Below are 7,853 nucleotides of genomic sequence, written 5' to 3' on the forward strand. Positions count from 1 at the left end.
CATATCAGGTGACAGAATAACACCCATTTCTTTCGTTTGAATATCACAGGTAAAGAAAGAATTTAAAAAATCAGTCCTGGAACTTTTTTGACGAAGGTTGTACAAGGTGGCGCAAAAGTCATCACCTATTTTCTTAGCCTATAGCTTGGGTTTCAAATTAAACAAAGTATGTTTTTTTATGTTAAACTTTTATTGATACTTGTAAGATTTATGTCCTCAATTTTTAAAGATAACATCCAATAAATGACCACCGTTCGAATTGATGCAAATTTAGTCTCTTTTTATTGCGTTTTCCATTATATTGGAAATCTGCGGGGAAATATTTTCAATTTCATGCTGAATATTGTCCTTTAGTTGCGGTAACGTCTCTGGCTTATTCACATAAATCAATGACTTCAAATATCCCCAAAGAAAAAAAATCTGGAGCGTACAAATCAGGGGACCTAGCTGGCCATGGCAAATCACCAAAACGGGATATTACTTTGCCCGGAAAAGTGTCACGCAAAACTGTCACAATTTTTTCACGTTCTTGTGGGGTATACTTATTCATTTTCGCACACAATGAATATCGTGATAATCTTCTATTTAACTGACCAAACACTATTAATATAAACAACAAGATGTCAAAATAAAGGTCAGTTCAAATAGGATGATGACTTTTGCACCACCCTTACATGCACTCAATGTAAAGAGGAAATGCACTAACCTCAATGGAAGAACTGCAAACACCTCTTCTTCAATTTCTTGTGCCAGTGGAGACAATGAAATCATCGCAAATTATGCTGTTTATGAAGGACAAGCCTTACACGCGCAACCCAAACCGATTGTAGTAAAATTAAAATAAGCACCAGGAACCTATTGCGCCACTCCATATATTTTCTTCCTGCTCCAACATAACGATCAGATTACCATCTAATTATATTGGGAGTGTTCCTGACATTTGTTTCAAATTGGGTAAAATGTAACTGTTTCACCTTCTTCTTATGGTAATACTAATTTTGTAAGTCAGGGACTGTTATTGGCTTCTCGAGTCCCTTATCCGCTGTGAGCTGATTTTCTAACCAAAGCAAGAATGCGCAAGGAATTCGTCCCATAAAGCCAAACAGTAAATTCCGCCTACTACTGTGACGTTTTGCGGTGCAGATGTGCAAATTTGACGACCCAAATTCGCAACAAAAGAACTGGCTTTTGCATCACACTTCCTTTTCCACCAAGGACATTTTGACCAAAAATAACAAGACTGTCGTTCCCTACAACCACCCTACTCACCTAACTTAGCCTTTTCTAAACTTTTTTTCTGTTCCCCCGACTGAAGATCTAGTTAAAACGCCACCGGTTTAACACGATCGAGATGACAGTGCTGAACACCCTCACTTATTAATTTTTAAAATGAAAGAATCGAATTGGAGGTTTTTACGCCGAAGATGATGGCAGTCAATAGGACCAATTTGAGGTTTTGACCAAATGATATAAACACTTCCGAAAACTTTATGAATAACCTCATATCTTAATCAGGTTCACTCATTTCAATGCATTTTTTTCGTATTTTGCACTTTTCAATCTGGCTTCGGACATCAATAAACAGCAAACCTTCGTTTATTTCTTACATTGGTAATTTAGCATCAGTTTTGAACCAATTGATTCATATTACCCGAATTGCCTGATGGAATATGTAACATCTCATATAATAAACTTAAACTTTCACCAACAGATGGCAAGGCACTATTACAATATATATTACTCCTTTATTCTCAAATAAAAAAGTTGTACTTGGAAGAGGGAAACAAAAAAAATAGCTGAAAAAATTCCCATGAAACAGTGAAACGAATTATCAATTAAACAAAAAAAACTTTAACACTTTACTATACCTGAGACGGATTCCTTCAAATTTACAGGAGAAAGTACTTACGGAATTCATTTTGTGGAGTGTTGTTGATGTTCCGGAATGTAGTTTTGGTCCATTTTAATGGGAATACATGTGGTTTTATACGAAAATCTCTCTCCAACGTGCTATTTCTGCTCCCGCCATTTGCTTTTTACACGAGAGCATTATACACGCTATTGCTGTGCGGCCATTTGCTTTGTGGACGAGAGTACAATGCGTGGTACGCGTAAACCCCATAGCACGGCCCCGTAGTCAGTGTTTCAAGCCACGCGGTGTTATCTCCAGAAGATGACGTGTCGAGGATGCGCCGTGAAGTTGTTGCCAGGTGTGGAAGATGCGGTTGAATTTTTAAGAGAGCACTATACGCGCTATTGCTGCGCGGCCATTTGCTTTGTGGACGAGAGTACAATGCGTGGTACGCGTAAACCCGGATTTCCTCAAATTTACAGGAGAAACTACTTACACAAATAATTTTCTGTAGCGTTGTTGATGTTCGGCAATGTAGTTTTGATCCATTTTAATGCGAATGCATGTGGTTTTCTACGAACATCTATTTCCGACGCGCTATTGCTGCTGCCGTCATTTGCTTTCTGCACGAGAGCACAATACGCGATATTGCTGCTGCTACAAGCCTATGTTGTCCGTATATGCTAAATTGAACGAAAGGAGTACTAATGGAACCTAACCTAACAGGCCTAACCTAACCTAGTAGGCATACCTCGTCCCCGTAAGTAAGTAAAAAAGTCAATTTAAAATTCCTAAAGTGCTTTCAATTTTTTTTAAAAAATATTAAACTATGCTTGCCTTACCTAACCTAACATAACGTCAATGGTTTGTTCCTGAGGTGTTTTTTTTTTATTATTTTTTTTATTTGAGCATACTTTGAGTATTTTTCGGTAAAGGAGCTTGCAACACTGCATGCACACTCCAAATCGACAAAACACTGGCACAACGAACGATCAACGGTAAGTTATCGCCATGTTGTGTGTGGAAATAAACAAGAATGTAAGAAATATACATTATTTTCGATACAAATTCCATTATTTCACCTAAATAAGTGTTCCAGAATGCAGAATAGTACGTTAGCAATGTAAAAAAGTGCGAAAGAAATCATTCCCAGGTGTCTCAGGTATAGTAAAGTAGTACAAAAAAAACCACTAAGATTTTGTACAAAATGTACTTCTCTTCAAATATATATAAGAATGAAAATTAAATAATTAAAATACATATGTGTGCATTCCAATTGCATTTTCTGGAAATCACTGGGCGTAAACATCCAATGTAAAACATTATTATAGTAGTAAATAAATATAATTTCATATAATTTATCTTATCGTTAGTATTATTAAGAGCACCACTGTTTACAAGATATATTTTATTTTAAGTCATATTAGACCCATTCCACTTATTTACATCAAAAAGATATGCCAAATTATATATTTTGAAATTTTCATTTAATGAAAATCCATATCCTGTAATTAGATCTCTTCCCTACTCGTATTCCTCACACAGGAAGTTTTCGTTTCCGTCGAAAGGCGTCTTGTCATCCTTTATATCGCTTACAAATTATTCCTCCGAGAGAAGATTTCTCTGCTGTTCCCTGGTTTGAAAATTATCCAATCGAAAAACGTCTTGTCTTCGTTTATATCGCTTACAAATTATTCCTCCGAAAGGAGATTTCTCTGATGTTCCCTTGTTTACAAATTATCCTATCGAAAGACGTCTTCTCTTCGTTTATATCGCTTACAAATTATTCCTCCGAGAGGAGATTTCTCTGCTGTTCTTTTGTTTACAAATTATCCTATCGAAAGACGTCTTCTCTTCGTTTATATCGCTTACAAATTATTCCTCCGAGAGGAGATTTCTCTGCTGTTCCCTGGTTTGCAAATTATCCTATCGAAGGAGGTCTTGTCTTCGTTTATATCGCTTACAAATTATTCCTCCGAAAGGAGATTTCTCTGATGTTCCCTTGTTTACACATTATCCTATCGAAAGACGTCTTGTCTTCGTTTATATCGCTTACAAATTATTCCTCCGAGAGGAGATTTCTCTGCTGTTCCCTGGTTTGCAAATTATCCTATCGAAAGAGGTCTTGTCTTCGTTTATATCGCTTACAAATTATTCCTCCGAAAGGAGATTTCTCTGATGTTCCCTGGTTTACAAATTATTCCGTCGAAAGACGTCTTGTCATCGTTTATATCGCTTACAAATTATTCCTCCGAAAGGAGATTTCTCTGCTGTTCCCTGGTTTGCAAATTATCCTGTCGAAAGACGTCTTGTCTTCGTGTATATCGCTTACAAATTATTCTTCCGAAAGGAGATTTCTCTGATGTTCCCTGGTTTGCAAATTATTCCGTCGAAAGACGTCTTGTCTTCGTTTATGTCGCTTACAAATTATTCCTCCGAAAGGAGATTTCTCTGCTGTTCCCTGGTTTGCAAATTATTCCGTCGAAAGGCGTTTTGTCATCGTTTATATCGCTTACAAATTATTCCTTAGAAAGGAGATTTCTCTGCTGTTCCCTGGTTTGCATATTATCCTGTCGAAAGACGTCTTGTCTTCGTGTATATCGCTTACAAATTATTCTTCCGAAAGGAGATTTCTCTGCTGTTAGCTGGTTTGCAAATTAACCTGTCGAAAAAGGTCTTGTCTTCGTTTATATCGCTTACAAATTATTCCTCCGAAAGGAGATTTCTCTGCTGTTCCCTGGTTTGCAAATTATCCTGTCGAAAGACGTCTTGTCTTCGTTTATATGGCTTACAAATTATTCCTCCGAGAGAAGATTTCTCTGCTGTTCCCTGGTTTGCAAATTATCCTGTCGAAAGACGTCTTGTCTTCGTTTATATCGCTTACAAATTATTCCTCCGAAAGGAGATTTCTCTGCTGTTTTTCCTTGGTTTGCAAATTATCTTGTCGAAAGACGTCTTGTCTTCGTTTATATCGCTTACAAATTATTCCTCCGAAAGGAGATTTCTCTGCTGTTCCCTGGTTTGCAAATTATCCTGTCGAAAGACGTCTTGTCTTCGTTTATATCGCTTACAAATTATTCCTCCGAAAGGAGATTTCTCTGCTCTTCCCTGGTTTGCAAATTATCCTGTCGAAAGACGTCTTCTCTTCGTTTATATCGCTTACAAATTATTCCTCCGAAAGGAGATTTCCGTGCTGTTCCCTGGTTTTAAAATTATCCTATCGAAAGACGTCTTGTCTTCGTTTATATCGCTTACAAATTATTCCTCCGAAAAGAGATTTCTCTGCTGTTCCCTGGTTTGCAAATTATCCTGTCGAAAGACGTTTTGTCTTCGTTTATATCGCTTACAAATTATTCCTCCGAAAGGAGATTTCTCTGCTGTTTTTCCTTGGTTTGCAAATTATCCTATCGAAAGACGTCTTGTCTTCGTTTATATCGCTTACAAATTATTCCTCCGAAAGGAGATTTCTCTGCTGTTCCCTGGTTTGCAAATTATTTCGTCGAAAGACGTTTTGTCTTCGTTTATATCGCTTACAAATTATTCCTCCGAGAGAAGATTTATCTGCTGTTCCCTGGTTTGCAAATTATCCTGTCGAAAGACGTTTTGTCTTCGTTTATATCGCTTACAAATTATTCCTCCGAAAGGAGATTTCTCTGCTGTTCCCTGGTTTGCAAATTATCCTATTGAAAGACGTCTTGTCTTCGTTTATATCGCTTACGAATTTTTCCTCCGAAAGGAGATTTCTCTGCTGTTCCCTGGTTTGCAAATTATCCTATCGAAAGACGTCTTGTCATCTGTTATATCCTTTTCAAATTATTCTCTAGTAAGTGATAACCCTTCACTTTTGTGTTGAAATTTGCTGTCGTAAAGACGATCTTCTTCATCCTTGGCGTATGTGTCAATTATTTCCCGATAATAATTATTCCTCGCCAATAGGTTTTGGTAGTTACTCTCCTTGAAAATGTTTGCCCCCTCTTCAAAATGCTTCTATGTTTCTCTCAGTTTCATCTTCTTGTCTTCCATTAATGACCTCTAAAAAATATCAAATAAACATTTTTTGTTGCCTATTTCATATTTTCTTTTCCACCAACATACGTGCAACCTGCCAGGCCAAGATTTGCGCATGTGTTTGCCCTTAGATTAAAGCATTGAGAGTTCCATCATCCTCTGTGGATAATTCAGTTGTAACGTTAAATGCATTCCAGAATGTTAGTTTATTTTTACTACTAAGCTTCATAATCTTATTCTTTTATTTTCTTATCTTTTTCAAATAACATTTTCCAAAATTGTGCATTTGAGGAGAAGGATTACATGGACTTTCACCCCTCCTTCACTTCGGCCTGTTTTATTCAGTTAAAGTGGCACACTTCTAGGAGGCAAAGTTCAGCTGCTTCGGTGGCAATTTCGGGTTTTGGTACACCCGAACAAAATGCTCCGAAAACATTACATGGTTTTGTTATGCACTCATATCCAATCCGTTAAAGGATTTTTTCCCACCGTCTGCGACAAACGGAATGGTATCGTATCGTATCGTACCCAAGGTATTCGGTAAGAAGTATACAGTCTTAGCATAGCAGGTAGCAGAGATAGGAATGCTGAATAAGTAATCAGACAAAGGTCGGGTGATTGACTTGGAAGGCGTATGTGCCATGAGTGTTGTAATTGTCAGGGGGTGTGATCAGTTGGCGTGAATACAAGAGAGAGTAAGGACTGCGGATTGTGAGAGAGAAGCAAAGTGGAGAACGATTATTGGACGATGGTGTGTGATTGAATCGATGTCTGACAGGGAGGTCAGACAAGTGACATTTGAGAGGACAAGTGTAGGAACAATCTTCATATATTTGTAAGGCAAGTAATATCCTTTTCTAAACCAATCCATATCTGTTCAGTCATGGAGAGTGTAAAACCCATATCTAACCTAAGTTAATTTCTATCGCCATTCCTTTAAATGTAACCTCTTGCATTTATCACATTTAGGCCAAGCGAGTGATAACCATCTGAGAGATGAATGAGAAATAACTACATCACCCAATTCAATCTAGAGGTTCTTGGTTCGATCCCAAACGCAGCATGGAAGGTGAGTTACGGTATTCACGGGAATTTCCTGCAGTGTCATTTTAAGTAAGGTAGGTGAGCCAAATGTAGCCAGTGTTCGCCAGGTGGCACACTTTACGAGAATTATATTAGTATTTAACGCTACTAACAAATGGTAGTACATTATTATACCCATTCCCCCTCAGGTACAGTATGCAGAAAATCAACTGTCCCGGGCTGCCAGAAGCCATTGTATGTAAGGTATTGTGTATATATTATACATATTTTGAAAGCTCATTTAATTATCTATTTCATCGTGTAGTTACATTGTAAAAATGTTTTTTTGTGCCAATTCAACGATACCTATTTTTTGTTTAAAAACATGGTCCAGAAGCAAGTTCCTAAGGTGGCCCATGGCTAATTTGGTTTATTTAACTTCGCTTTTCTGTCGCTTTCGATTACTTGCGAAGATGAGAATGAGTGATGACATTGATGAAAGGGACACTCGCAAAGAACACCTATACCCAGGCCGGGATTCGAACCCGGGACCCCCTAGCGTTGTAAGGGCTGTAATAACCACTCCTCTACGGGGTCGGCTATTCGTCATTACTGTACATAATGCATGCTAACATTCAAAAGTTTGAGACCAACAATTTTCTGTAATAAATTGTAGAAACGAGAAGAAACATTAATTTTTTTTTAGCACAATCAACATTATCTAAGCAACTGTATCCAAGGTGGCCCATTTGTAACGGTTTTGTAATTCTTTCTCTCTTTAAAAGTTAGAAGCAATTTTACAAAATATATATCATTAGAGGTTTGTAAATTTCACTACAAGACCACCTTTGATTCAGATACCTTACTTACCCCAAAAAAATGCAAACGTGAAAGAAATGTAATCAAACAATTCAGCAGATTAGACTTTCAACACAACATGCACGGTTTCTACACTATGTGCTACGTTACA

Source organism: Lepisma saccharinum, chromosome 21 (assembly GCF_977018435.1).
Source record: "Lepisma saccharinum chromosome 21, izLepSacc3.1, whole genome shotgun sequence".
NCBI classification, from domain to species: Eukaryota; Metazoa; Arthropoda; class Insecta; order Zygentoma; family Lepismatidae; genus Lepisma; species Lepisma saccharinum.